The 27,598-nt window shown below is 56.4% G+C and overlaps 1 long non-coding RNA gene across 1 annotated transcript; it reads left to right on the top strand.

Annotated features, from left to right (window-relative positions):
• The first annotated feature begins 78 nt into the window (after positions 1-78).
• On the top strand, positions 79-23,506 carry LOC129148141 (uncharacterized). The gene is made up of 3 exons (XR_008555323.1): positions 79-278; positions 5,895-5,948; positions 23,347-23,506. It is a non-coding gene; the product is annotated as an uncharacterized LOC129148141 (long non-coding RNA).
• The last annotated feature ends 4,092 nt before the right edge of the window (positions 23,507-27,598 follow it).

Below are 27,598 nucleotides of genomic sequence, written 5' to 3'. Positions count from 1 at the left end.
CTCCTGACCAATGGGAAAATTTGCGGGCGGATGGGGCGGGGTGGAGAGCCGCTGGCTAGGGCCGCTTTGCGCACGGGCCACGCGAGGGGCGCGCGGGCTGTCCCGGGGGCTGATCGCTGGGCCAGGAGGGTCAGCCCCCTCACGCACCCAACTCTGGGCCCTGCGAACGGTCCCTTGCCGTACGCCCTGGGGACGCCGCGTCCCGCACGCTCAGGGACCTGGGGACACTCGCCTGGGGGCGGGGGCCGTGCTGCGGAGCCGCCCACGCCGAGCTTCAGGTAGGCTGGGCCGGAGGGCGGGGTCCGCAGGGAGCCCGAGGTTGGAGCTGTAGGTGAGGGCCCGGCCGGGGCTGGGTCGGGGCGGGGTCTTTGGCTGGGAGTCCAAGTCTGGACGGGGTCGGGGCTGGGGATCGGAACCCAGCTCCACCCCACCCGCACATCCTCTGCGCCACGGTGTGCGAGACCCTCGACTGGCGGGGACAGGTCCCTTTGTGCGTGGCCTCCGGGCCCTGCCCCCGACTGGCCTGGGCCCCTCCCTGTACTGCACGACGCCGGGCGCCCCGTAGCCAGGGCTGTGCATCCACGGAAACTTTACAACCGCCGGAGGGGCTACGGGGACAGGGAAGTTTCCTGGGGGCGGTGCGCCGCTGGGAAGCGCTGGGGCTCGTCGGGGGCCAAGGGGGTGTCTCCGCATCCCGTTGCTTCCGCCGCCTAGAGGACCAGAGGGAGGGGGCGGGGACGCTGTCCTGGGTTCACGAGTGGTGCCCCGACCTGGGCCCGCCCCCTACCTCCCACCTTCATCCCCCCCCTGCGCCACCTCGGTGGGACCCCGGGGCCACGAGCAGAACCGCGTCCTGTCCACTCAGAATGCTACCCAGCCCGGGTTCGCTGAGGTGTCGCCTCGGACAGGCAACCTGGCATTCCCAGCCTTCCATTTTAATCTTTAAATGATTAAATATCGGGGACTTATGACCAGTCACCGTTTCTAACCTATGCAGAGTGTATTGCTTTGGTTCCGATGCAGTTTAGATCCAAACATGTTTGTTTCTAACATGAAAGAGAAGCACCTGCTCCATGGGGTTTGATCGTTTAGGATAGACTGTAACCTCTTGCTCACGCCCCTTCCCCTTATCATGTTACTGTGCAGGGCACACACCAGGTCAGGACTTACACATTCAGGTGCTCAGGGGAGGAGCAGCTTAGTGCCTATGGGGGGAACCTGCCCCATAAAGCCGGCACCAGGGGCACGATCTGAGCCCCTACACTTCCTGCCTCCACTCCCAGATCCAGGCTGCCACCCGAGGTCTGCCTGCCCTGAGCACATTCTGCCTGCCCTGTGCTCGGTGTATCTCTGGGACGGGGCTGGACACAGGGGACAGTGAAAGCCCATGGCCTTTCAGTTCCCGAGCAGGTGGTCCAGGCCTTGAGTTTGGCCACAGCGTGTGTGGCCGTGAATCCAGAAGGCATGCTTTCTCCCAGCCTTGCTGTCTTCCATCTGCTGTACCGTGTCTGTCCCCTGTTGCCCCTGCAAGTCTGTGGTCTGCCAGCATCTAGCATAGAGCTGGGCACATAGCATTCCTTTTTGCCGGGGACTCTCATCTGGCCTGGGGAGGAGGGTCATGGGAGTACAGCCAGGCCAGCCCCACCCTGCTCTTCCTCACTCGCTTTTCCGCAAGACACTGGTATCTGATGACCAAGTCCCTCCTGGATGAACTGGCTCAAGCCCTCAGCCTTCAGTCCTACTAAGTCAGAGCTGGCCCCATTCCCCTGTCACATCTGGACTGTAGTGCCCCCTCCAGAGGTAGCCCCTCAGGTCTCTTCCTAATCTAGGGGTTCCTTTGCATCTCCTTTCCTGTTTGTGTTGGGGGCAAGCAATGTGGGATACAGGGAGGAGGGTTGGAGGGCACAAGGGGTTCTGGGAACTTCCCCAGTAATGGCTCAAATGGGGGGAAGACAGGTGTTCTTTAGCTGCAGCTTCCGTCAAGATTAGGATGAGGTGTAGGGCCACTCTGCAGGAGCCCCTGAATTAGAGAGTAGCCAGAGGGGGGACCTGGGGTCAGGAATCCTTTCATGGGCCTTCCCAACTGGAAAGGGCAGCACATCGTGACCTACTTCACAGGTCAGAAGATGAGCCCTGTGCTGGTGGACAACGACCTCCCCTACATGGCTCCCCTTTCCCCTCCCCCCACCCTGCGTCCGTCATAGGCGTTCCTCCCCCCCCCGCCCCAGTGGACCCAGAGGGGCCAGCAGCCTCTAGCGCACGGGTGGGGAACCTTTTTTCTGCCAATGGCCATTGGAATATTTATAACATCAATCGAGGGCCATACAAAATTATCAGCTTAAAAATTCGCCTGCTATATTTGGTCAGACGTTTAATTAACTCACCCCTAATGCCTTGGGAGGGCCAGACCAAATGATTTCTCAGGCCCTGTACTGCCCAGGGCTGGACAGTCCCCACCCCTGGTCTAGAGCAAAGCAGCAGCACGCTCAGTGCGGCCACCAGAGGGCACCAGGGACCACCATGCCAGGCAAGACTGGCTCCACCCAGGACCCCTCCCGAGGCACCCTGTAGGGAGACCAGAGCCCTGCGTTCTCTAGGTTGCCTGTTCTGGGTGCGGGGCTGGAGAGGAGCAAGGATCCCTGGGACAAGCCCCTTGCTACCCCTCAGAGCCCCTCACCACCTTAGGTGCCGGCAGAGGAGACCCAGGGTCTGGATGGCAGGTGGCTGAGCACCGTCTTGGGCAAGGGCAGTAAGGGACGGCCCCTGCACCTGCACAGCGCTGAGAGTGAGGACTCCTTCAGGTGAATGCCCCAGGCACCGCCCTGCTTCCATAGGCTGGCCCTGCCATCACGAGGGTTCCAGGCAGGGACTCCGAACCAGCCACTCAGGGCGGGGCTGTGCCTCTGTGCCTCAGTGCCCTCAGCTATACAATGAAAGGGTGCAGCCAAAGTGGGTGCCTTTTCATGATGCACCGAGTTACCAGATTGACAAGCGGCTTGGAAGAGCTCATCAGGATTTGCTGTGGTGCAGCCGGAGGCTCTGGTGCAAAGCGGGCTCTCCCACAGGCCTGCTGGACCCTCACCTGAGCTCCTCACTACCCACTGTGGCCCCAGGTCACCTGCCCAGCCCTCCCAGCCCTCCTCTGGACTCGGTTTGTGCCCACGGGAACTGTCTCGTTGTCAGATGTCTGCGGGTCCATAAGCTTGCTGTTCTGGCCTGGTGGCTGGCCCTTGAAGGCTGGGCTGGGCTTCTGCCTCAGCTGGAGACACAGCAGGCCTTTCCAAGGCTGGGGTGGGTCTGATAAGGGGTGTGGTGACTCCCTTGACCTTGAGGTTCTTGGTAGAGGGTCCTTGGCCTGGCAGGTGACCCCAGAACCTGCAGACCAGTTCTGAGGGGGTGATGAGAAGGGCTCCCCATGACAGGTACCCCCTGCCCTCACATCACAAATCCCATCCCTGGTTCTACCTTCATATCTCAAGTCTGTTCATCTGTTTGTCCATCCGTCCACGGCCCTGGGACTCCTGTTTAGGCTCTGCCCCGCCCCGACCGATACAGCGCTGCTGTGACAAGGATGCCCTGGGAGTGGACACCCACGCCTCCCCCTACCCTCCCGCTCCCTCTGCTTCCACCCTCCACCGTGGGAAACCCTTCCTTGGACTCCCTCCCCCGCACAGCCCTGCAGACGTTCCCACCCCCACACTAGTGTTTACTGCTTGGTCTCCTCTGTGTTTGTGGAGTTCATGGCCTGGCAGGAGCCCCATGAAAAGGAGCACGTTCTACTTGTGACCGCACATTCCCAGCTCAGTGGGTGAGTTGTGGGAGTCCTGGGGGCAGGAAAACCTCCTGAGGTGCTGGCCCAGTGCTACCTTGCCCAGACCCAGTTTCCCCGTCTGTAAAATGGGGTATTGGGTCGGCCCAAGGTGTCGAGTGAGCGTCTACGTGGTGATAGTGCACAGCCAGCATTTAAAGAGACTGCTCATCATTGAATAGAGCGTTGGCCTGCAGACTGAAGCGTCCCGGGTTTGATTCTGGTCAAGGGCACATGCCCAGGTTGTGGCCTCGATCCCCAGGAGGGGGCATGCAAGAGGCAGCCAATCAATGATTCTCATCATTGATGTTTCTGTCTGTCTCCCCCTCTCCCTTCCTCTCTGAAATCAAGAAAAAAAAAAGAATAAAATAAAATAATAAAACCTCCACCATTAAAAAAAAGAGGCTTCTCATGAAGCCAGTGCTGGGGAGAGGCTGGTGGTTTGTTTGTTTGTTTGTTAATCCTCACCTGAGGATATTTTCCCAATGATTTTTATTTTTAAAGATTTTAAAAAAATATATTTTATTGATTTTTTACAGAGAGTAAGGGAGAGGGATAGAGAGCTAGAGACATCGATGAGAGAGAAATACCAACCAGCTGCCTCCTGCACACCCCCCACCAGGGATGTGCCCGAAACCAAGGTACATGCCCTTGACCGGAATCGAACCTGGGACCTTTCAGTCCGCAGACCGATGCTCTATCCACTGAGCCAAACCGGTTTCGGCCCAGTGATTTTTAGAGAGACTGGAAGGGAGTGGGAGGGACACAGAGAGAGAAACATCGATTGGTTGCCTCCCACACACGCCTGGACCAGGGCCAGGGATTGAGGCTGCAACCGAGGTATGTGCCCTTGACCAGAATCGAACCCAGGACCCTTCAGTCCGATGCTCTATCCACTGAGCCAAACCGGCTAGGGTGAGGCTGATGGTTTTCAGGCCTGAATAAATAAATAAAAAAGGTATGCAGTTCTCTGGGACAAGCTCTATATATGAACATTTAAGCCCAAAACTGAGGTGTCCCAGAAATGTCACATTCTGAGCAAAAGCTGATCCTTGAGCCTCAGACCTAGGGACAGGAGCAGCAGCACCTGGGCTGTGAGCAGGAGGGCATCAGTGGGCAGGTGGACTCCTGACCACGCCTCCCTTCCTTGGTGCACAAGCTCGTGTCTTCACATGCATGTGCGTGCCCAGCTTGGGTCCCCGTGCTCCCCTGCCTCAGGCCCCATGATCCTCCCTGACTTGAAGACCCTACCTTTGATGAAGGGGCTGCAGTGAGGAGGGAGGCCCACCCTCCAGGCCCCACATGGGCCACGTCCACAAAGGAAGATTGGACATAGGTGGAACAATCTGGAAGATACCGTGGAGTGAGGGAGAGAGTTTCTGATCTCAATCACGCCTCCCAGGAGATAGCCTCCCCTCTGGGATCCAGACCCTCCCTGCCTGTCTCTGCCACCCTGGCTTTCTTTTTTCATGACACAGACACTCTCTGGCAACATCTCCAGGCTTGATATGAGGGGGAATGTTTTCCCAGGTTGTTGGTCAAGACAGAAGGCCACGTGGGTCCTCCGTCCCCACTTCTGCAGCATGTGAAGGGCGCTGGGCCATAGCTCCAGTCCTTGGGGCCCAGAGACCAGGGAGCTGGGTTGGCCTGAGGGAGCCTCAGGACAGGCAGGGGGAGTAGGGCCCAGCAGGGGGTGGGGACAGAGCCCTGGGCGGCGGGTCGTGACACCCTGCATGGGCTGGACACTGGTGAGGGAGTTCTCCTTTCCGGGCCTTTAACACAACCAAGCACACCCCGCCTTCTGGAAGGGGGACAGATGTTATCATCAGCTCACAACCCAACAGTCACACTTTTGAAGAATCGTCACAGCGTTAGGAACACAGGGACCATGGTATTCCAGTGCCCACTGCAGATGTGACGGCCCCAGTCGAGTGGGGACAAGAGTGCTCACAACTGTGCATGTCAGAAGCTCCATAGATGACCTCGGGATCAGGGATGACAGTGCCCAGCCAGGAGACTGGCCACATCCAGAAGAGACTTAGCCTGGCGGGTGGGCCTCACGAGGTGCCCTCTGGTTTCCCTGCAGGAGCTGGAGTCGGCAGGATGGGTGTCGGGACATGCTGATCTCCCCGTGAGACAGGTAGGTGACCCGGGCTTGGCCTGGGCACATCTCACACAGGACAGCAGAGTGTCCTGGTGGGCTGGGTCAGTGTGGTCCACAGGGATGGACCGTGGCTCTGAGTGGTGTGTGCTTCCAGTCAGCCTCTCGCTGGGTGGGCATAGCACCCTGGACTGGACCTGGGGCCCCCTGCCTGGATTCACTGATGGCGTGAGTGTGGACAGCAGCCACCATTTGACATCTGGCTTGAGGGATGAGCCTGCATTCGGGCCAGCTGACCAGGACGTTAGCTGGGCTGTTCTGCACCACCTTCACGTGGACGTCTGCCACGGCCGTGTCTGACATTGGCACAGCCCGCCCCGCTCTGCTCTTAGCTCAGGGTGGTCCCTGGTGCCAGGGGAGACTAAAGCCGCCCGCTGCGGACAGGCAGTGGGCCCACAGGCCAGAGTGCCAGGAGGAGGGCACCAAGGCCAAGCAGCAGGCTTTGCCGGGCCCAGAGAGGAAATGTTTCAGTTCTGCCGGCCGTAGGTCTGCCACTCACAGCCACACTGGTCTGCGCTGTAGAGCGAAAGCTGCCACGGACGACAGTGCCCTGAATAGTCTGATGACATGTGCGGGCCCAAGGCCTTGGGCGGTATCTGTTTTGTGGGTTTCTCTGTAAATCACAGCTCCAGTGGGATGGGCATGGTGCCGGTAAGTGTAGCAGGAGGCTGAGTGGTCCCTGTCTCCCCGAGGACCCTCTGAATGGTGCAAGGTGTGCCCTGCTGGCACCCCAGGCTGCCAGAGTTTACTGCGGTGGCGGCTTTCATAGCGTGGTGGTGGCTGGTAAGAATGCGCCCAGTCACTCTTCTCCGTCCAATACAGGCTCCCAGTCCCCAGCCCAGTGATCTGCCCCCGACCCACCGGGTGCCGTCTCTGTAGGAGGCTCAGCCGACCAGCTCTGTGGATCCTCAGCGTCACTGAGTGTCCAGTGTGGAGGGCCTGGCCCAGTCAGTGCTCAGGGGGTGCCGAGAGCCCTTGGATCTCCAGATGCCTGAGTGTCCTGTGCTAAGGGCTGTGCGACGGAGGAGAGGTGCGAGGAACCCCCCTCTTTTCTTGTCTCTTCCCCAGAACCTCAGTTGTTGGAGGCTCACAGCTGGGCTGGTGGGAGCCAGGCATCCACAGCTACCTGGCTGCGTGGGAGGACTAAGGTCCAGCCAAACATCTCGGTGGCTGGACTGGTAGGCCTTGCAGGGGCTCTGAATTGGGTTAAAGAAGCTCAGGCTGCCGAGCTGGTGTGGCTCAGTAGTTGAGCATCGACCTATGAACCAGGAGGTCATGGTTCGATTCCCATTCAGGGCACATGCCCAGGTTGCAAGCTCAATCCCTAGTAGGGGGCATATAGGAGGCAGCCGATCAATGATTCTCTCTCACCATTGATGTTTCCATCTCCCTTCCTCTCTGAAATCCTACCTAATAAAGATGGAATATGCTAATTGACCATCACACCCTCACAAGATGGTGGAGCCCACAGCCAATAAAGAGGGAATATGCTAATTGCTGCCATGCCTTCACAATATGGCGGCACCCACAGCCTCAAGATGGTGGCGCCCAGTCCCCTCAGCCCCGCCTTATCCATCCAGAGTCCCCCAGTCCCCTCAGCCCTGCAGGGGAAGGCAGTTGGGGACGATCATGCCGGCAGGGGAGCAGTTAGGCATCAATCAGGCCAGCAGGGGAGCGGTTAGGGGGCTATCAGGCTGGCAGGCAGAGTGGTTAGGGGCAATCAGGCAGGCAGGCAGGCAAGTGGTTAGGAGCCAGCAGTCCAGGATTGTGAGGGGGATGTCCAACTGCCGATTGGGCCTAAACCGGCAGTCGGACATCCCCCGAGGGGGTCCCAGATTGGAGAGGATGCAGGCTGGGCTGAGGGACACCCTCCTCCCCCATGCATGAATTTCATGCACTGGGCCTCTAGTATATATCTATATAAAAATAACAAATAAATTATATATATATATATATCTTATTTGTTATTATTTTTTTCATTTCCATTTGCCTAGAAGATAATTTTCCATCCTTTCACTTTCAGTCTGTGAGCTCCTTGTTCTGAGGTGGGTCTCTTTTTTTAACTTAAAAAAAATATATATTTCTTTATTGATTTCAGAGAGGAAGGGGGAGGAGAGATAGAAACATCAATGGTGAGAGAGAATCATTAATTGGCTGCCTCCTGCACGCCCCCTACTGGGCATCGAGCCCATAACCCAAGCATGTGCCCTTGGCCGGAATCGAAACTGGGACCCTTCAGTCCCCAGGCTGATGCTCTATCCACTGCGCCAAGCCGGCTAGAGCTTGCTTTTTTTTTTTTTTTTTTAAAGGAGCTGGAAGGTGGTATAGAGGGTGATGGTGATGCCAGGCCTAGGCAAGATGTGTCCTGAGGGACATGTGTGTTCTTCACTGCAGCCATGTCAGCACTGGTACCTCCTCTCCGAGGCCACCCTCAGGTCGGCCTTTTATTTCCCCTCCCCCCACCCTCACTGATTTTCAGAGAGTGGAAGTGAGGGGACAAGACAGAGAGAAACATTGATGTGAGAGAAACACAACGATTGGTTGCCTCCTGCACGTGCCCCAGCTGGGGCCAGGGAATCGAACCTGCAACCGAAGTACGTGCCCTTGACCGGAATCAAACCTGAGACCCTTCAGTCCTCAGGCTGATGCTCTAACCACTGAACCAAACTGGCTAGGGCTCAGCTCGGCTTTTGTGGTTGAGCGAGGCTGCACTTCTGTGACCACTGGCCCCTAGCCAGGGTTTCTTGAGGTTTTGATGTGTTCCTTAGCCATTGGTATGAGTCTTGACGCATTACGGAATGAATTCTCCCCTTGTCTGCCTGCCTGCTGCAAGTTTTTTTCAGCCTTTTAATTTTTGTTTGTGATGGTTTACATATTCAGAAATTTTTCGTATTTTGTGGTGAAACCTGCCGAGTTTTTTTCCTTTTTACTTATTCCATTGTTCCATGCATTGTCCTCCCTAGCATGTAGCCAGATAAATTCACGTGGATCTTTTCCTGTGGGTATTTCTAGCTTAGTGTTTTTTCACTCAAGATTTCGTTCATCTAGAATTTACTTTGTCATAAATGTGAGGTGAGGATTTAACTTTTTTTAAAATATTTTTTAAAAATTGATTTTAGAGAGGAAGGGAGAGGGAGAGAGAGATTAGAAACACCAATGATGAGAGAAAATCATTGATTGGCTGACTCCTGCATGCCCCCTCCTGGGGATCAAGCCCAACCCAGGCATGTGCCCTTGGCCGGAATCGAACCCGGGACCCTTCAGTCCGCAGGCCAACGCTCTATCCATTAAGCCAAACCAGCCAGGGCGGATTTAACTTTTTTTTATACGGTTGTATCTGAACTGTTTCTTTTAAATTTATTTTGAAAGTATGTTTGTTAAGGCTGGGGACAGCAGAACAAGGAAGGGCTGAGGGTAGAAGAAGCAACAAGAAAGAGCAGTAGGGCGGCTGTAGCTCTCTAGAAACATTATGGGGAAGAAGTGAGCCAAGGCAGGCTGCTCTCGGATCGCTGGAGCATCAGAAAAGGGGGCCTTGGGGACAGGTTCAGGGGGCTAGCCTGGGAAGAGCTGCTGCTGCCCATTGCTCCCCTGGTTGCAAGTCTTGTGGGATCCCTTAGAGTTTAGGAGATGCACGAATTTGGGGGAAGAAGAAGGAGAAGGGGAAGGCGCAGGCGTGCTCTGGGGAGGGGGAGTGTGCTGAACGGGGTCTTGTTGTTGTTGTTGTGGTTAATCCTCACCCGAGGATATTTTTCCATTGATTTTTAGGGAGAGTCGAAGAGAGAGAGAAAGACAGAGAGAAACATCGATGTGAGAGAAACATTATCAACTGGTTGCCTCCTGCAGCCCCGACCAGGGCCTGGGCCGGAGAGGAGCCTGCAACCAAGGTACATGCCCTTGACTGGAATCGAACCCGGGACCCTTTGGTCTGCAGGCCAACACTCTATCCACTGAGCCAAACCGGCTCGGGCTTCTGAACTGTGTCTTGACTAATGTTTTCTGTCACCAGAAATTGGAAATGTCACATCATGTGTCCTTGGGTTTGTGGTGCCCTTGGCCAGAGCCCAGTGGATCGTTAAGATCCGGTCAGGGCCTCCGGTGACCAGCCCTTGTTCTCAGAAGCCCATCCCTCTGTGTGTTTACCTACAGGGACATGTTGGGTCCACTCTGTTGGGACCTCCCCCCTCGTTGGAATCACAGGCTCGCACTGCTGGAGCCCGCTGGCCCTCCCTCTGTGGGTTTGTGTCACGTGCTGTCCCATACACATCGTGCCTGCTCTGTTTTCCCTGTGTCTTGGGCTCGAAGCCCCTCTGAGCACCCTTCATTACTGAGAACAGGTCCCTGCCATGGTGGGGCCCCCTCAGAAACCCCACAGGTGACCGGGTCCCTTTGTGGACATCCAGGCTTTGAATGCTATGTGCTACCTATGGCCAGGGACAGCCCTTACCCAGGCGGCTTTGTCATGCTGGGGGAGTGAACTGGCCTCTTTCTCAAGGGTCATGAGCCTGGCATCCGCATGCCCGCAGTGGGTGGCACCACCTGGCCAGAGGCTCACGTATCCTGTTTGTGTCTCAGCCTCAGGGGCTGGTAGGCTTGTGGTGACCAGCCAGTCTGCCTGCCACGCAAGGATCTTGCCCTCATGGCTGGAAAGCCTGGTTCAGGCCGGCCAGCTGCCCTCTCCCCTGTGGGCTGTCCTAAGCCAGGCATCCAGGGGCCTCAGTGATTGGACTTGTGGGTCATTCCCCAGGTGGGCTCTGTTAGAGTCGCCGAAGGAGGAACGCATGAGGCTGAAAGTGGTAAAGAATTATAAATTTGCCGAAACCGGTTTGGCTCAGTGGATAGAGCGTCGGTCTGCGGACTGGAAGGTCCCAGGTTCGATTCCGGTCAAGGGCATGTACCTTGGTTGCGGGCACATCCCCAGTAGGGGGTGTGCAGGAGGCAGCAGATCGATGTTTCTCTCTCATCGATGTTTCTAGCTCTCAATTCCTCTCCCTTCCTCTCTGTAAAGAATCAATAAAATATATTAAAAAAAAAAAGAATTATAAATTTATTAGGTCATCTGGCGAGACCAGATAGGCTGAGCCTCAAAATGGTGCCTGCCCCCCAGGGAAGGGGAGTCAGATATTTTAAAGGACTCCAGGCGGGCTTTTTCAGTGGGGAATTCTCTGGGTGGGTCCAGATCCTGGGCAAGTCTGGAGGGGAAAGTTACTGGTCTTAGCAAATGGAATGTGGTCTAAGCGAAAGGGAATGTCAGACCTAAAATTATTTAAAGGTCCGTTTCCCAGGGGAGGGGGTATCGATTCAATTATTTGATCAGTCCTAACAGGCTCGATGTGAGGAACAGGAGCCAACACCACAGCCCCAGGTCCCTTTCCACCCCCAGAACCCATGCATCTCAGGGGAGGCAGAAGGAAGGACACTTATGCGCCAGGACTTGGGTTCGGACCCTGGCTCTGCTTGCCCCACAGGCCGCAGGAAGGGCTCCGTGCCGGCCACTGCGGTTGTGATGTGAGTGCCATGCCAGCTTCCGGCTGCACCATCCCTCGCTCAGGGTGATTCACAGCCCGTGGCGTGGGGGGTGCAGTGGGGCCAGCTTAGTGAGGCCAGGCAGCCCCTGCAAGCCCTCAGTGGCTGTTGTGGTGTGTTTACCCTCACCCCCCAGCCCCATCACGCTCCTCCCAGAGCCCCCCCTGCCCCTCTGCTCTTCTCTTATGGCCTCCCCTGGGGCCTCTCGCTGTCACTCTGGCCAGAGTCAGCTTTGGGCTCTTCCCTGGACTTGTTCTGCTTTGTCCCCTTCTTGTACTGTCCTTGGGGGAGCTGCCCGAGAAGCCCCCTAGACCATCAGGCTGCTGAGGGGCCTCCGTTCCCCCAGGCCCTTGGGTGCCCTGCCCAGCATGACTCTCAGCCGGAGCCCCGGGAGTCATCAGCTCTGTTTCTCTCGCCCACGGAGAGGGCATCCCGGTGGGGGAAGCCAGAGGCACCCCACCCCCATGGCGCATCTTGCCAGGTTGATGTTTGCAGTTGATGAGTTTGGTATTTCGAATATGCCTTTAGTTAAACTTTTTCTTTTCAAAATATTTCACTCTCCTGAAAACCTAATTAGGCCATTCACTCGTCTGAATGTACTTGCTGCTCTCTGCATTTTGTGAGATAATGAGGCTGTGGAGATGCTGCCAAACCTATCCTGGGGGTAGGGGGAGGCTTTTGCTCTGTGCCCTGGAGGGAAAGGTGCCCCTGTGGCCTTTCCTGGCCTGTGGGATCTAAGCCCCAGATCGGGGATGGGGAGTGGGGTGTGTGGGGGTGGTGGTGCCAAGTTTATAGATGGGGAGATGTGTCCTGAGGAGGCCTCGGTCACTGAAGAGTCTGGGATGGCATAGGTGGAGGGGTCTCAGCCCCGGCAAGGCCCACCCTTCACAAATCATCTCCTGTCACCTCTTGTCACACACCCCTGCCTCCCCCCTACCCCCCAATCACCTCTCACCCTAGGCCCTGGGTCAAGGCCATGGCCTCAGTGATGCTAGGGAGGTGCCTCCTACATCCCCTGGGCCAGGCTCCCCTGAGGGGCTGAGAGCCAGGGAGAGGCCACAGGACCAACCCACAGACGCTCAACGACAGTGGCACCAGAGCCTTTTTAATAAATTATAAACCAATATGTGCTTGTCTATAGAAAATGTAGAAAAAAAAACCAGAAAAGGGAAAAAAAAAATTGCTGTCACACCCCTGCATCCTGGCACTGGCAGTCCTTCCTAGGCTCCTGGGGGTGGGGGCCGGGGGGGTGGTTTCTGCATGTGCAAGTTTAAGCTGCTGGGGTTGGGACTCCGCTTCCCCTCACCAGCATCTTCTGTGTTGATGCTTTGCCAACACAAGAGAGTGGGTGCCCTTCACTCTGCTGGCCCTACCACGCCGCTCCTCTGACCACCTGGCTATTCCCTGCCCCCTCCCCACCACAGCCTCAGGCCCAGCTGGGTCCAGGGACTTGGGTGAGACCAAGACCACCTTGCCTCTTGAGCCTCCCAGCATGGGTGTGAGAGATTATGATGGGGAAACTGAGGCTCAACAAGCAGAGTGGTGGTGGGGGAGGGGGGTTACTCCCAGGCCTGCCCCAGACAAGTACATCTTCCTTTTTTTTTTTTTTTAACAGAGAGAAAGGGAGAGGAATAGAGAGTTAGAAACATCAATGAGAGAGACTCATTGATTGGATGCCTCCTGCACGGGGTGTGCCCGTTGACCGGAATCGAACCCGGGACCCTTCAGTCCACAGGCTGACGTTCTATCCACTGAGCCAAACCGGTTAGGGCACATCTTCCATTTTCATCTTCCTGGTAACAGTTCTCTGGCCTTTGTTGTCTGCAGAAACCTATTGTTCGTGATGAGGCTAATTCAGAACATTTGAAGAAATAATTCCAGACGTTTATTTGCCAAATCGTTTTAACAGGGGCATTCGTTAATTTTTAATCAAGCCTTTATGCTTGCAGACTTTGTCTTTGCAGAACCAGGACTTCCAGAGGTTTAGTGTTGCTAGCGGTGGAGGTGTATGATGCCCCAGGGTGCAGTGCGGGGAAGGAGGCCATCTGTGACCTGTGACAAAGGCAGTAGCTGCGTACCCTGGAGGAACCCTGGGCCCAGCATGCAGGCTGACATGTCCTCTTGCTCCTGGTTATCCTCCCCTACCCTGACCCAACCTGTTCTGCTCCGTTAGCTCAGACTCCTCCCTCTGTCGCCACCAACTGGTGGGCAAGAGGAGTGAACCTCAGGCCAGATACATGGAGTCTGAAGACAGCAGCCTTGGGCAGGGGAAGGGAGCTGGGTGGGAGTGAAGAGTGTCTGCCATCCCCTCCCCTGAAGCTGGTGGTGGGGCTGCTTTGGCCAGGGCAGGGGAAGCTCCTGAGCTGGGTCTGGTTCTCTTGCCCCAACACCCCCCTAGAGATGCTTCCCCATCACCTTCAGGATAAAGGCCATACCCGGTCCCTGTGATACCACCAGCCTCACTCCTCGCCACACCCACCTTCAGCATCAGCAGGCTCTGCCTGGGTGAGGTCTCCGTGCCCACTGCCCCCTCGTGCCATTCTAGACACAGAGGCACTCTCTTCAAGTGAGTGTCCCTCTGAGCCCTCAGGAGCCCCAAGGCAGCCCATCTCCTGACATTTCTCCAGTTTCTTGCAAAAATTGGCCTCCGTATACAGCACATGCTCTGACTCTGCAGGGCAGCCCAGGCATGGGAGTCACAGGGCTCTGTTCACCTGGGCACTATACTGCAGCTGCTCATCCTTTCTTCCTTCATGCAGCAGAAATTAATTGAGCACTGCTGCATGCCAGGTGCTGTGCTGGTTGCCACTCAGCTCTGGCCTGTAATTCAGTAGAAGATGAGGTGATGGCTGTCCCCGCCCACCTGCGCCTCCAGTTCCATTTGAGGCAGCAGGTGAAACGTTAGATTTGTTGTTGTGTCTGCCTTGTTCGTACAGAGGCTTAAGAGCTTAGGGAGGCATAGCAGTAACTTCACATTGTGATCCTAGCTAGGTTCAGAGATTAACTTTGTCTGTCTTCCTTCAGTCCTGCTAGGTTCATAGGTTAATTTTCTCTATTAGAATTTTTTCCATTTCTGGCATATGAAAGGTAGTCAGTGAGAGATGCATTGGTTATTTCAATGAGAATCTTGGTTTGGGGACTTAGATGCCTGTGTGCTCATTTATTTTAGATTTATCCATATTAATTTTTTATTTTTTAATTACAAAAGTAATTAAGGCTATGAATTTACCTCTGAGAACAGCTTTAGCTATAACCCATATTTTTATTTCCAGCTTTGTTGAGATGTAATTAACATATAATACTGTGTAAGTTTATGGTATATAATGTGACGATTTGATACATATATATATTGTGAAATGTTTACAACAATAAGATTCGTTAACCCATCCCTTCACCTCACATTATTACTATTGTTCTGTTGTTGTTACAGTGAGAACATTGAAGTTCTTCTCTCATAGCAACTTTTAAAAAATATATATATTTTATTGATTTTTTTACAGAGAGGAAGGGAGAGAAAGAGCGAGTTAGAAACATCAATCAGCTGCCTCCTGCACACCCCCTACTGGGGATGTTCCTGCAACCAAGGTACATGCCCTTGACTGGAATCGAACCTGGGACCCTTGAGTCCACAGGCCAACACTCTATCCACTGAGCCAAACTGGTTAGGGCTCTCATAGCAACTTTTAAGTACAGTAAGTCCTCACAACATTATTAGTAAGTTCTTGGAACTGTGGCAAAATGACGTATAATGAAACCAATTTTACCACAGGTTAATTTATATAAACGAGTTAAGTTCCTATGGCATCTCATCAATGTTATAACGAAATGATGTTGAACAAAATGATGTTATTAAAGACCTGCTGGCTAACGTTCCTGGGTCTGGGTGAGACCATGTGTCCCTGGATCCGGGTGAGACCTCGTGCACCTAGGCCCGGGTGAGCCCAAGTGGCCCTGGGTCTGGGAGAGGCCAAGCGTCCCTGGGTCCGGGTGAGACCATGTGTCCCTGGATCCGGGTGAGGCCTCGTGCACCTAGGCCCGGGTGAGCCCAAGTGGCCCTGGGTCTGGGAGAGGCCAAGCATCCCTGGGTCTGGGTGAGACCATGTGTCCCAGGATCCGGGTGAGGCCTCGTGCACCTACGCCCGGGTGAGCCCAAGTGGCCCTGGGTCTGGGAGAGGCCAAGCGTCCCTGGGTCCGGGTGAGACCATGCGTCCCTGGAACCGGATGAGGCCTCGTGCACCTAGGCCCGGGTGAGCCCAAGTGGCCCTGGGTCTGGGAGAGGCCAAACGTTCCTGGGTCTGGGTGACACCATGTGTCCCTGGATCCGAGTGAGGCCTCGTGAACCCAGGCCCGGGTGAGGCCACGTGCCCCTGGGTCTGGGAGAGGCCAAGCGTCCCTGGGTCCAGGTGAGACCATGCGTCCCTGGATCCGGATGAGGCCTCGTGCACCTAGGCCCGGGTGAGCCCAAGTGGCCCTGGGTCTGGGAGAGGCCAAGCGTCCCTGGGTCCGGGAGAGACCATGTGTCCCTGGATCCAGGTGAGGCCTTGTGCAACTAAGCCCGGGTGAGGCCACGTGCCCCTGGGTCTGGGAGAGGCCAAGCGTCCTTGGGTACGGGTGAAGCCAGATCCTGGGTCCGGGTGAGGCCGTGCGCCCCTGGATCCATCCGGGTGAGGCTGGGTCCCAGGCCCGGGTGAGACCACGCGCCCCTTGGGTATGGGTGAGGCCACGTGCCCCTTAGTCCAGGTGACGCCGTGCCCCTGGGATCGGCCGAGACCAAACCAGAGGGAGTCAGACCTCCATTACCACCATTTGTCCACCATCCAGAGCTGAGGGGTCAGTGCTGACATGTACACATAAGGAACTACTGGACATCGAAATTGGGTCTCAAAAGAACTGTTGGTCCAGGGGGAAGCTCGCTACAGATTGATTCATTTGCCTGTCAGCATAAATATTATTGCTCGTCTCACATTCAGTTCTTATTAGTATATATCTAGTGACATTTGATCTCGTTCATCTAGAGGAAATGAGGAACAACATAGACTGAGGAACAAGAACAGAACCAGAAGCAAGGAGGCATCGATCGGACTATCGGGCCTCAGAGGGAGGATAGGGGAGGGTAGGGGGAGGGTGGGGGGAGGGGGAGAGTTCAACCAAAGGACCTGTATGCATGCATATAAGCCTATCCAACGGTTAAGTTCAAAGGGGATTGGGGCATGCGTGGGGAGAGGGGTGGGATGGGAATGGGGGGATGAGGACAAATATGTGACACCATAATCAATAAAGAAAAAAAAAAAAAAAGAAAAAAAAATTAAATTTGGAAAAGATTGGCAAAAGTGAAAATAAAATCACAATACATTGTAAAAAAAATAAAAATAAAAATAAAGACGTGCTGGCCGAAACCGGTTTGGCTCAATGGATAGAGCGTCGGTCTGCGGACTGAAAGGTCCCAGGTTCGATTCCGGTCAAGGGCATGTACATTGGCTGCGGGCACATCCCTGGTAGGGGGTGTGCAGGAGGCAGCTGGTCAATGATTCTCTCTCATCGATGTTTCTAGCTCTCTATCCCTCTCCCTTCCTCTCTGTAAAAAATCAATAATAAAAAAAAAAAGACCTGCTGTACATAATACAATGTTATTAACTATAGTCATCATGCTGTATATTAGATCCTCAGAATTTAGTCATCTTATAACTGACGGTTTGTATACTTTGACCAGCATCTTCCCATTTCCCCTTCCCTTCAGCCTCTGGCAGCCACCATTCTACGATTCATACATGTTTATGTATGATATGTGAATATATTTTTTCACTGTTTCTAAATGGTCAGCTCTATATGCTTAAATTTTTATCTTTTAAACAAATTTTTATTTATTGATTTTTTTAAGTGGGGGCGGGGGGGGGGAGAAACATTGATTTGTTGTTCCACTTACTTATGCATTTATTGGTTGCTTTTTGTATGTGCTCTGACCAGGAATCAAACTTGCAACCTTTGTGTATTGGAACAACACTCTAACCAACTTACCCACCCAGCCAGGCCCCTTCTTTTGACTCTTAAAGCCACAGTCCAGGGTCCTGGTGAGCCATGTTTGCTGCCTCCCGGGAAAGATTCACCATGCAAACGGCAACGTGACTTTGAAAATCCAGAAACTTCACCATGAAGTCTGCTTAAGGTAATCTCAGAGCTAGGTTAACCCTTTTATTTTTTTTTTAATATTTTAAAAATATATTTTACTGATTTTTTACAGAGAGGAAGGGAGAGAGGGAGAGAGAGTTAGAAACATCGATGACAGAGAAACATCAATCAGCTGCCTCCTGCACACCCCCCACTGGGGATGCGCCCGCAACCAAGGCACATGCCCTTGACCAGAATCGAACCTGGGACCCTGGAGTCCGCAGGCCGACGCTCTATCCACTGAGCCAAACCGGTCAGGGCAAGGTTAACCCTTTTAAAGATCTCGAATTAAGGAGGTGAGGTTCCCGGTTTGTTCTTAATAAGGCTGTCAGCTATTTTTTTTTACCAAAAAGAGTGTCTGCAACATGGGAGGTGATGAGTGGGCAGCGGATGCTGCAGCTGACATCTATGAATATCCGGACAATGGCCAGGGCCGTGGGCAGCCTGGTGGAGAACGTGAGCCCAGACCTCGGTGTGGCCTGGGGCGCCAGCCTAGGCAGGCCTCCCTCCCACACTGCAGAGTGGGCACCACATGTTCAAGAAGTCCGAGGAAATATCAGCCTAATGAGAGTGAATCGTAAAACCCAGGGAACAGACACGTCCACAGCTTTCTCAGCTTCGACCTGGACAATGACAGCCCCGCGAGAGGCCTTCTCTGTGAGGCGGTTTCTGACCTTTTCTTTGGGTCCCATGTCTATTTTTTTCTGCCTCAGAGAATCCCTGTTATGTCAAAACTTGGCCCGGGTTTCATTTTTCCACATCGCCTGTCTCCCCTCTTTTATCAGCTCTTTAATCGTTTTCTGCTGGTCTGGAAGGACTGCCTCCAGTTTGCTTTCTGCTAACTCACCATAACCTGGTTTTCTGCTCGGCCCTGCCTGCTCTTTGCTGCCTCTGCCATGTTTTCCTGTAAATCTCTACAGGAACCTCCTCACTTATGATTGTTCCTTTTCATTAAGGTCTGTTCTCAGTGCATCTGTTCAACGCTGTCTTTCGCCATCTGAGAACACATGCCAGCTAGTCTGTGCTAATAAATGCACTAAACACGGTTCAGCATAAGGCTCTCCGGTCTCCTAAGGGCACAAGATCTGCCCGGGGGTGTGGGGTGCTGCAGGAGGTCTGTGCATGCTGGGTGCTTCTGACCAGGGTCCATGGCCCAGCCACCCCCATCTGTCACAGACAGACCTTAGTGTGGACCAGAGGCCTGGGGCTGCCTGCAGACTGTCTTGTCAGGCACAGGTCTGGCCTCTTGGTCGGGGACAGCCTTGCCTGGTGTTCAGGACAGTAACGGGGTCTGCCCAGGACCTCTGGTCCTCACCAGGAGCCATGATGGCTAAGGAGCCATAGTTTTACCTTCCCCTCCTCACAAGGACTGCCAGGCCACCTACCACCCATTTTCTGGTGGGGCAGGAGCAGCTCCCTAGGGCAGTTATGGTAAGTTCATTAGCAGCCACACAGAGCAGATCGTATGCATGCGTGTGTATGCATGACTGTGTGGGTGGCTGCACGCAGGTGCTGCAGGTGAGTTTGAGGAAGTCCCAAAATAGTCAGCAAGCCTCTGCAGTGTTTCTTCCTCCTTGTGGCCAGCCTGGTTCCCAGCAGGCTCTCGTGGTATATTACATATGTGTGTGGGTTGGGGGAGCCAGACAAGGACACTCACTGCTGGGCTTAAAGTCTGTGCTGGGTGGGGGTGGGGTGGAGCCCCCTGCCCAGTCCCACTGGGTTATTTGCATATGAAAAGCAGGACTCTGCTGTTGGCTGGAGATTGGTGGTGTCTGGACTTGTTGCCATGGGCACTCAGCGCTTCAGAGCAGCAGAGCTGGTTCCCAGGAGGAGGAGAGCGGTGGGGAGCAGCAATGCTGGCATCCAGCTCAGTTTCTCGGAGGGAAGTGCTGTCCCTGGGGGTCCCTCCAAGGAGCCAGAGCTGGCCAGAGGCCACTTGGGACTGTGGGCTAGAGCAGACCAGAGGGGACCTGGCCCTCGGATGCAGCAGGCCAGGATCAAGGCTGGAAGTGCCTGGAACCTCCCTCCCCAGGCCATGCCCACCTCCGATCCATCCAGAATCAGGCAGCCACGGCCACTCTGCCTCTGCCACAGCAGCTGGAGGGGCTCTCACACCGGTGCTGCTGTAGGCCCTGTCCCTTTCACTGAGCTGTGAGTGCCGTGCAGGTGAAGCCACGTGGAGTCTCCCTGCTTGGGTCCCCAGTGCTGTTTCCTGATGAGGGAGTGAGGGCCAATTCCCCACACATCTCACTCTTCCCGGAGAACCTTCTTCTGGGGGCTGCGGGTGATTCAGCTGAGCCCCAGGCCCCATCTCCCCTGGGCTATGTTGGGGTCCCCTCCCCCCTCCCTCCCGCCCAGAGCCATGGGAGGATTGACTGGGTATATTGCTGCTGATGGTCCCTGCAGGCACATCCAGCTGCCTGGAAGTGTCAGCAGCTCGCAGGAATGCTGAGAGAGCTGGCCAGGTGGGTGGAGCAGGGGCCAACATCGGGGTGCAGGGGACGGTTGCTGACTTGCAGGGGCACTAATGTGTCAGGGCGGCCCTCCCTGGGATCTGTGTGGTTCTGCCCACAAAGGGAAAAATCTGTCGTGGGGCCATTACCGCCTCATGCTGCCCCCTGGGCCTGTGATCCCCACCCCCACGCCAGGGGCTTAGCAAAGCTGCAGTGGGTCAGACTGAGGTCACTTGGGGAGGGCCAGCCCGGCAGGGGCCCAACATGCAGGGGCACTGCCAAGTGCCTGGTCAGCAGCAGTCAGGGTGGGAGGGACCCGTGGGCTAGGATGGGGAGGGGCTCTATGGCTAGGGCCACCTCCAGGGTGGCGGGGACTCTGTTGGGGTGAGCCTCCCTGACTGTGGAGCTGGGGCACAAACAGGACAAACATGCTGGGGTGGGGTTGGGGGTGGGGACTCCACGTTTCGTCCCTGTCACTGTGCCCTGGACCTCAGTCCCATCTCCCTAACGCTGGAGCAAGCAAGGCCTCAGTGAGGTTCCCTTATCCAAGCCTATTGCAAGGTTGTGGCTGCAGCAAGTCTGCTCCGGGCCACACAGCGTGGCTGGCAGAATTCTCAGGGCAGACAGGCAGAGATGGGGGCCTCTACGGCGGGGGAAGCCAGGCTAGAGAATCAAGGGACGGTGAACTGGGATGGACCGGACACTGCGCGCAGTCCCTTCAGCAGCCCTGGTCCCAGGCCTCCTATTACCTGCCGGCACCCAGGACTTCCCTGCCTGGTTCCCAGGGAGGTGGGAGTTCCCCTGCTGCCTGTGCCGTTTCCATTTATCTGGGCAGAGCACGCTGCTTGTCAGAGGACGGGGGAGACAGCGGGAAGCCCCCCAGCCCCCAGCAGACAGCCACTTCCAGGTGCCCCGATGTTCATCCCAGGGACCCCTAACCCTCAGGCTCTCCTGTCCCAGCTTCCTTGGCTCTGTAATGGGGGGCAGGGGATTGAGGGACCCTGTCTCATCATCTCCCAGGGGCTGTAACCCCACTGCCCCTCAAAGAGGCTTTGTACCACCACAAAGAGGCTCTGTCCCTCCCGGAGAAGCCTGGGTGTTGCCATGGTGACAGAGGGGGCCTGGAAGAAGGGGGTCCACTGTGTGGGGGGAAAAGAGACATTCCAGGCAGAGGGCACTGGTGTGCACAGGCCAGTGGCTAGTGTGGGTGACGGCTGCACTGCCAGGCTTCAGCCCTCGGCCTGGCTAGACAGCTGCCCGGCTGTGCCAGGTGGGGCCGTCAGAACATCTCACGGATCCCTTGGCCCCTCAGTAGAGGCTGGGCTCCCAGGCCCTGGTTGCTGCGGGGTCTGTCTGGGTTTGGTCCCAGCCTGGCTGTGAGCCTCAGTCCCTGTGATCACCTCAGTGGGTTGGGTCGCTGAGCCTGGGCCTTTGTATCTGCACCCCACACACACATTGCCCTGCTCTTCCTGAGATGGAAGGCTGTGGTGAGCAGGGCTCTACTGAAGGGGTTGGGGGAGCCACACAGGGTGCCTTGCAGGCTGGGTGCCTGGTGGGGAGGCAAAGGAGGCAGAGGGCCAGCTGATCCCACACAGTGGGGCACCTTGGAGTTCAACCCCTCCTTCATGCCTCAGTTCCCCTCTCATGGCTGGAACTGGAGTGGGTGGGCTGCTGGTGCAGGTGGAGAGAGGACTGTGACTGCCAGCCCCCAGCCCTCTCTGCCTGGAGCCCCCGGCTCTCCAACCCTGGGGCCTTGAGGTGCCCCCAGGCCGGGTGTTGCAGGGACCACAGAGAGGGTGGGTCCTCGCTGCCCATACCCACACTTGGAGCTTGAAAGGCATAGCCCTCGGGCCTAAGGCTGCAGCTGCAGTCTGGGTCAGGTGCAGGGCGGGCAGTGAGAGGGCTGCCCGGAACCCCAGCCTGGGGGACTGCGGTGCATTTCCATCCCACGAGTCCTCACAGAGAGGCGGGCCCCAGGGAACCAAGGAGACGTGAGGGGTGCCACAGTGGGCACAGGGAACGCAATCTGTGACCGGTCCCAGTGGGAGTCTCAGGCCAGACCCTTCGGGGGTTCTGGCAGTGGCTCCCTGTGGCTCAGGCCTCCCACCCCCGGGGGCGTGGGGGTGAGGGTAGCAGCTGAATGCTCACCTGCCCCTGCCTGTATTGCTGTGTCTGACCTGCAGTCACCTGGTCACTCCCCAGGCTCTCTGTGGCTCTGGCCTCCCACTAGGAGGGGCAGCAGTTGGGATGCTCACCTGCCCCTGCCTGCCATTGCTACATCTGACCTGCAATCTCCTGGCCACTCCCCAGCCCCGCCCCCGCTCCAGGCTCTCAGCTCCTCCGATGTCAGGTTCCCTGGGCCCCAGGAGTGTCCCTGCCTGGATCTGACCCTGAACTTACTGCATCATGCACACCCCCCCCCCCCCAACAACACACACACACACACACACACACACACACACACACAGCCCCAGTTCTTCTGGACCACCTGCCAAATGGCCCCCCTGCCCGGGTGCTGACCAGTGCTTGACCTAGGGCGCCCCCTAAGTACAGGGCAAGAACCTCTTGGGAAGCACACCCCTAGATTGTCTCCCCGCATGTAGGAGTTGTCTTCCATGTGATCATGGGATGGGTACTGCTGGGGGTCCATGTGGACAGACAGTCCTGGGGCAGGAGGAGGTCACCAAGGGGCCGCCCCCCCATGGTGTATGGTCCAATGCAGTAGGCGCGCCTCCTCTGCTGGGGAAATCTAATTTCCGGGATGAATGCAATTACGGCTCTGCCAGCTCCCTGAAAATCCTACTGCTTCCCTTGGGCAGGCAGTGCCCAGGCCCTGGGGGAGCTCAGTTCCCCAGCTTCTTCACCCACTTGGCTGCCAGCTGGGCGGATGTCTGTTTTTCCCATTTCTCTCTTAGGGTCTGATGGTAGCAGAAGCTTGTGCTCCTTCCTAGAACATTGGCTCAGGACCAAGGGGCCTGGAGCTGCTGCGGCCAGAGGCGAATTCCTTCCCGTCTTTTTTCTGTGTACGCGCTTGCTCCCGCTCTCCTCGCATCTTCTCTGTCAGGCCACGTCCCTTGTTTATGACCTTTACCTACTTTGAGTTGGGGCTTTGGTGTGTTTTTTATTGATTTATAAGAGCACTTTATAGACAAAGGAGATACTTTACCGCAAGGACTTGATCCCAATGTGTCGATTGGCTTTGGGTTATCTTGATGTCTTTTTCTCCTACTTTCTAGTATGGAAAATTACAAACGCACAGGAGTGGAGAGACTGGTGTGACGCATCTCCACGCACCCTCACCAGCTCCCACCGTGAAGTCACAGTCTAGAAGTAGAGTCGTTGTCTTCCATCTGTAACCTTCTCTACATGTGCTACTGTAAATGGTGTCGCCTTAAAAAAAAAACCTATAACCAAAATACATGGCTTTTATTTTTGATGTACAGAAATGTCTCATTCTCCCAAAGTTAAGCCGGTTTGTCTTTTCTTTGGCAGTTGCTTTCTTTTTTTAAAAAAATATAGTTTATTGACTTTTTTACATAGAGGAAGTGAGAGAGAGAGAGTTAGAAACATCGACCAGCTGCCTCCCGCACACCCCCCACTGGGGATGTGCCCACAACCAAGGTACATGCCCTTGAAGGGAATCGAACCTGGGACCTTTCAGTCCGCAGGCCGACGCTCTATCCACTGAGCCAAACCGGTTTCGGCCTTGGCAGTTTCTTTAAGGTTGAGAACAGCCTCCTCCTGTCCAGGCAGCCCAGGCCCTGCACTGACTATGAGTGACCCAGTGGTCCTGGCTGGGATGGATGGATGGATGGATGGATGGATGGATGGATGGATGGACAGACGAGGACTCCACCCTTGTGAACCTCATGCCCCGGCCTCCTGTTCCAACCTTGACCCCAGCCTTGGCACAGTGTGCGTCCCTGTAGGCTGACCAGAAGCTATCCCTGTGGCTGTAACCACAGCAGGGGGCGACAGGGTAAAGATGGGCCCCCACAAGGCCAGAGGTGTAGGGAGCAAGTCTCCCTGCTGGCAGAGCTGAGGGGACATGGCACCCCCTGGCAGAGAGAGCTTCGGCACCACCAGACCTGGGTTCTGCTCTTCTTCTGCTCCTGCTTGCACCCTTCCTCCCCATCCAGATGGGTGGGGAGTGGGGTGTGGAAGGAGGTTCAGTGAGACCCCTCTCTCCACTCATGGGGGACAGGATACAGCTGGCGGTATACTGACAGATGGCCGGTGAGAGGTCAGGATCGGAGCCCAAGCCTCCTGCCTGCCTCCCCCTGCTGGCCTGACCCTTAGGAAATTCCTCTAATGCCTCAACCCAGATTGGACTCAGGCCCCATAATTTGATTTTCTGGAGCAGGGTTTGGCTGTACTCCCTGTGAGGAGGAATGTCTGGGTCAGCAGGAAGACAGCAAATGTGGGCTTAGGCCCTGACCGGTCGTGCTCAGTGGTGAGAGCGTTGGCCTGTGCACCAAAAGGTCGGGGGTTCAATTCCCAGTCAAGGTTGTGGTTTGCACCCCACCCCCGGTCGGGAGGCAACCAATCGATGTGTCTCTCCCATATTGTCTCTCTCTTTCTCTCTCTCCCTCTCCCTCCCTCCCTCCCTCCCCTCCCTCCCTCCCTCCCTCCCTCCCTCCCCTCCCTCCTTCCTTCCCTCTCCTCCTTCCTCCCTCCTTCCCTCCCTCCCTCCTCCCTCCTTTCCTCCCCCACCCCGCCCCCCATCCCTTCTAGTTTCTCTAAAAAGGCAATGGAAAAAAAAATCCTCTGGTGAGGATTAACAACAACAACAAAAATGTGGGCTTAGGTTTCGGGGAAAGGTTCAGCATCTCCCCCCAGTTCCTCTGATGGTGCCTTCGGTTTCCTGATGGAGTGCAGCGTCTACAGTTGTGCCCCAAAAGGCTCGGGGACAAGGCCCCTCCTCCCAGCGGTTCTCAGAGCCTCATTCTTGCCCACCTGCCCACTCATTCATCTGCCCAACTGTCCATTTACTCATTCCTCCAGCCAGCCTCCTTGTACCCACGCACCAACTGCCTATGTAGCCACCCACCCACCCACCCACTCCTCTGCCCCCATCCTCTCATACAGTGACCTACTTATTCCGCAATCCACACATCCGTTTACTCGTTCGTTCCTTTCCCCTTCCATCCAGCCTCTGTACTTTCACCCCTCCACCCTCCCACCAGTCCATCCACCGGGGTACGCTCCTGGGTGTCCAAGCCTGGCCGGGCTTTCCCCAGGTCGAGCACCTCCACTCCTGCCCTGAGACAGGCAAGACTGTCTGTGGACGGCCTGTTTGTTCCTGTCTTCTTGCTCCATCACCTCCGTGGGCAGGCGGGCGTGTGTGTGTGTGTGTGTGTGGTGAAACAACACATGCAAAGGTGCTGCCTGGGGTCAGGGTGGGGATCGTGGTAGGTCTGCCCTGCAGGCAGGGCAGGGCCCTTCCCCGGTGAATGGCTGGGATGATGTCAGTCAGTGTGGCACCTCCCTGCCTGCCCCCAGAGCCTCCCGGGTCACAGCAGGAGTGAGTCTCGTGCCTACCACTACCCAGGATCGGAGCTCCACCCCAGGGCCAGCTGGGAACACAGCTGGGCAAGTCTCATGGTTGATCTCATGGTTGTGCCCACCTGGGACTTAGGGAAGCTACCATGTCAGGAGAGTGGGCCTGTGTCTTCCCAGCTTCCTAGATGCCCCCAGCCAGCAGTCTGCCTCCTGCGCATGCCAGGGCTGCTCTTGAGGCCACCAAGGTGACAAGGTGGCAGCCTGCAAGGTTCAGTGCCCTCAGCCACAGGCAGACAGAGGGGTGTACCCTCAGACTGGAGCAGAAGGCATGGGCCCCAGACCGGGGGTCTCTGTTCTCCAGTAGGCAGCTGTGGGGCACTCTGCCCTCAAGCTGGCTGGCATTTGGGAGTGTCACCTGGGAGACGCACAGCCATGTAGCTCCAGCTGAGAGAACTGGGTAATGGAAAGGTCAGTGTGGGGTTTGGCCACCTTCTCACTATGGGCTCAGAATTCTGGGCCACTGGCCAGCTCCCAGCCAGAGCAAGTGGGCCCCCTTCAGAGCTGGGGCCTGCTGGAGGGCTCAGGGCAGGGAGGCTGGAGGCTGAGGCGGCCCCCTCGCCTGCTGTCCCAAGGTCTGGGGGAGGGGAAGCCTGAGGTTAGGCAGGAGCCCATGTCTCTGCACGAGGAGGGAGGGAAGCCACCTCCTGGCCATGAGGCCAACAGCTGTCCCCTAGGTCCTGGTCATCCCCTCCCGGGCACACCTGGCCCTCCTGCGTGTGGCCCCGGGCTCAGCTGTGCTGTCCAGGCATGAGGCTCAGCTGAGGCCGCCCTGCTACAATCAAGGCTGGCTGCAGGCTGGCCTGCGTCCACCTCCATCCTGCCCTGTGCTGCCCCCGAGGGAGGAAGGGCCCATAACACCCACCTGGGCAGCCAGGTTTCGTTGATGTGTGCACAGGGCCTGGTGGCCACCATATGCAGGTGTGTCTGTGACCCCTGCACCGGGGGCTGCGTGCCCATGGCTGCGTCCAGGCCGGCCTGTTTGTCCCTTATCCCCTGCTGGCCCACTGCACCCCCACCTCGCTGTGAGTGCCAGGACCTCTCCCTGCAGGAGTTCAGTTCATTCTTCTGCCTGTGCTGACCTCATCGGCCCTCCTCCAGGTCACACGGACAATTTATTTGTGTGACTGGTTCTGGGGAAATGAAAAACAGCTCTGGGACCTATGCTGGCCTCTTTTCCTCTCTGGGCCTCGGTTTCCCCAGTTGTCACGGTCGATTGGACTCTGTGGTGTTCTTTAAACTGGAGGTGCACCCATACCCCCACAGTGTCCCTGGCCCAGCCAGCATCAGGGGGGCAAGCCTAGCACTGACCTTCCTCTAAGGGCTCTGCCCCTGCAGCTGGACCTTCTCACGTGCTGCCCACTGTGCTGTGTCTCTAAGCTCAGGCCCTACACGAGTGGCCAGCGGAGGCAGCCTCAGTGGCCTGGTGCTGGTCGGATCAGGAGGATGCCCTGAGCAGCACTGGCTCCATGGGGCACCCTAACTGCCTGGCAGTGTGGCCACATGGCCTGCACCCCATGCACTCCTATGCGGCTGGGTGTGAACTCCAAATACTCCTCCTGCATCTTTTTGCCCATGAAAAACACACTGAGCAGCCAGGGAGCATGCGGTGAGGAACAGCGCTGGCTTGTCATTGCAGCTGCCCAGCTCTGCCACCCCCTCCCCATCCCCTGGGACCTGTAGGGGAAGCACTGGGCCCGGACCCAGGCAGGCCTGGCCCTCCTGGCACACTGGGCCTGGGTAGCCTGGGCCCCCTACCCTCAGCCTCCTCCGGATCCAGTATTCATGGGCCACTTTCAGGCACAGAATCACAACCACGCTGTACGCGGCTTTCACTGCCGTGTGGGTAGACATCACCCTGTTCCAGCCAGTGTAGCTGTGAGTGGAGGCCAGACCGCTGGTCTGAAGGCCAGTGTCACCCCTGTGCCT

The sequence above is a fragment of the Eptesicus fuscus genome, chromosome 23, assembly GCF_027574615.1.
Source record: "Eptesicus fuscus isolate TK198812 chromosome 23, DD_ASM_mEF_20220401, whole genome shotgun sequence".
NCBI classification, from domain to species: Eukaryota; Metazoa; Chordata; class Mammalia; order Chiroptera; family Vespertilionidae; genus Eptesicus; species Eptesicus fuscus.
This window is presented reverse-complemented; position numbering and strand designations above follow the sequence as displayed.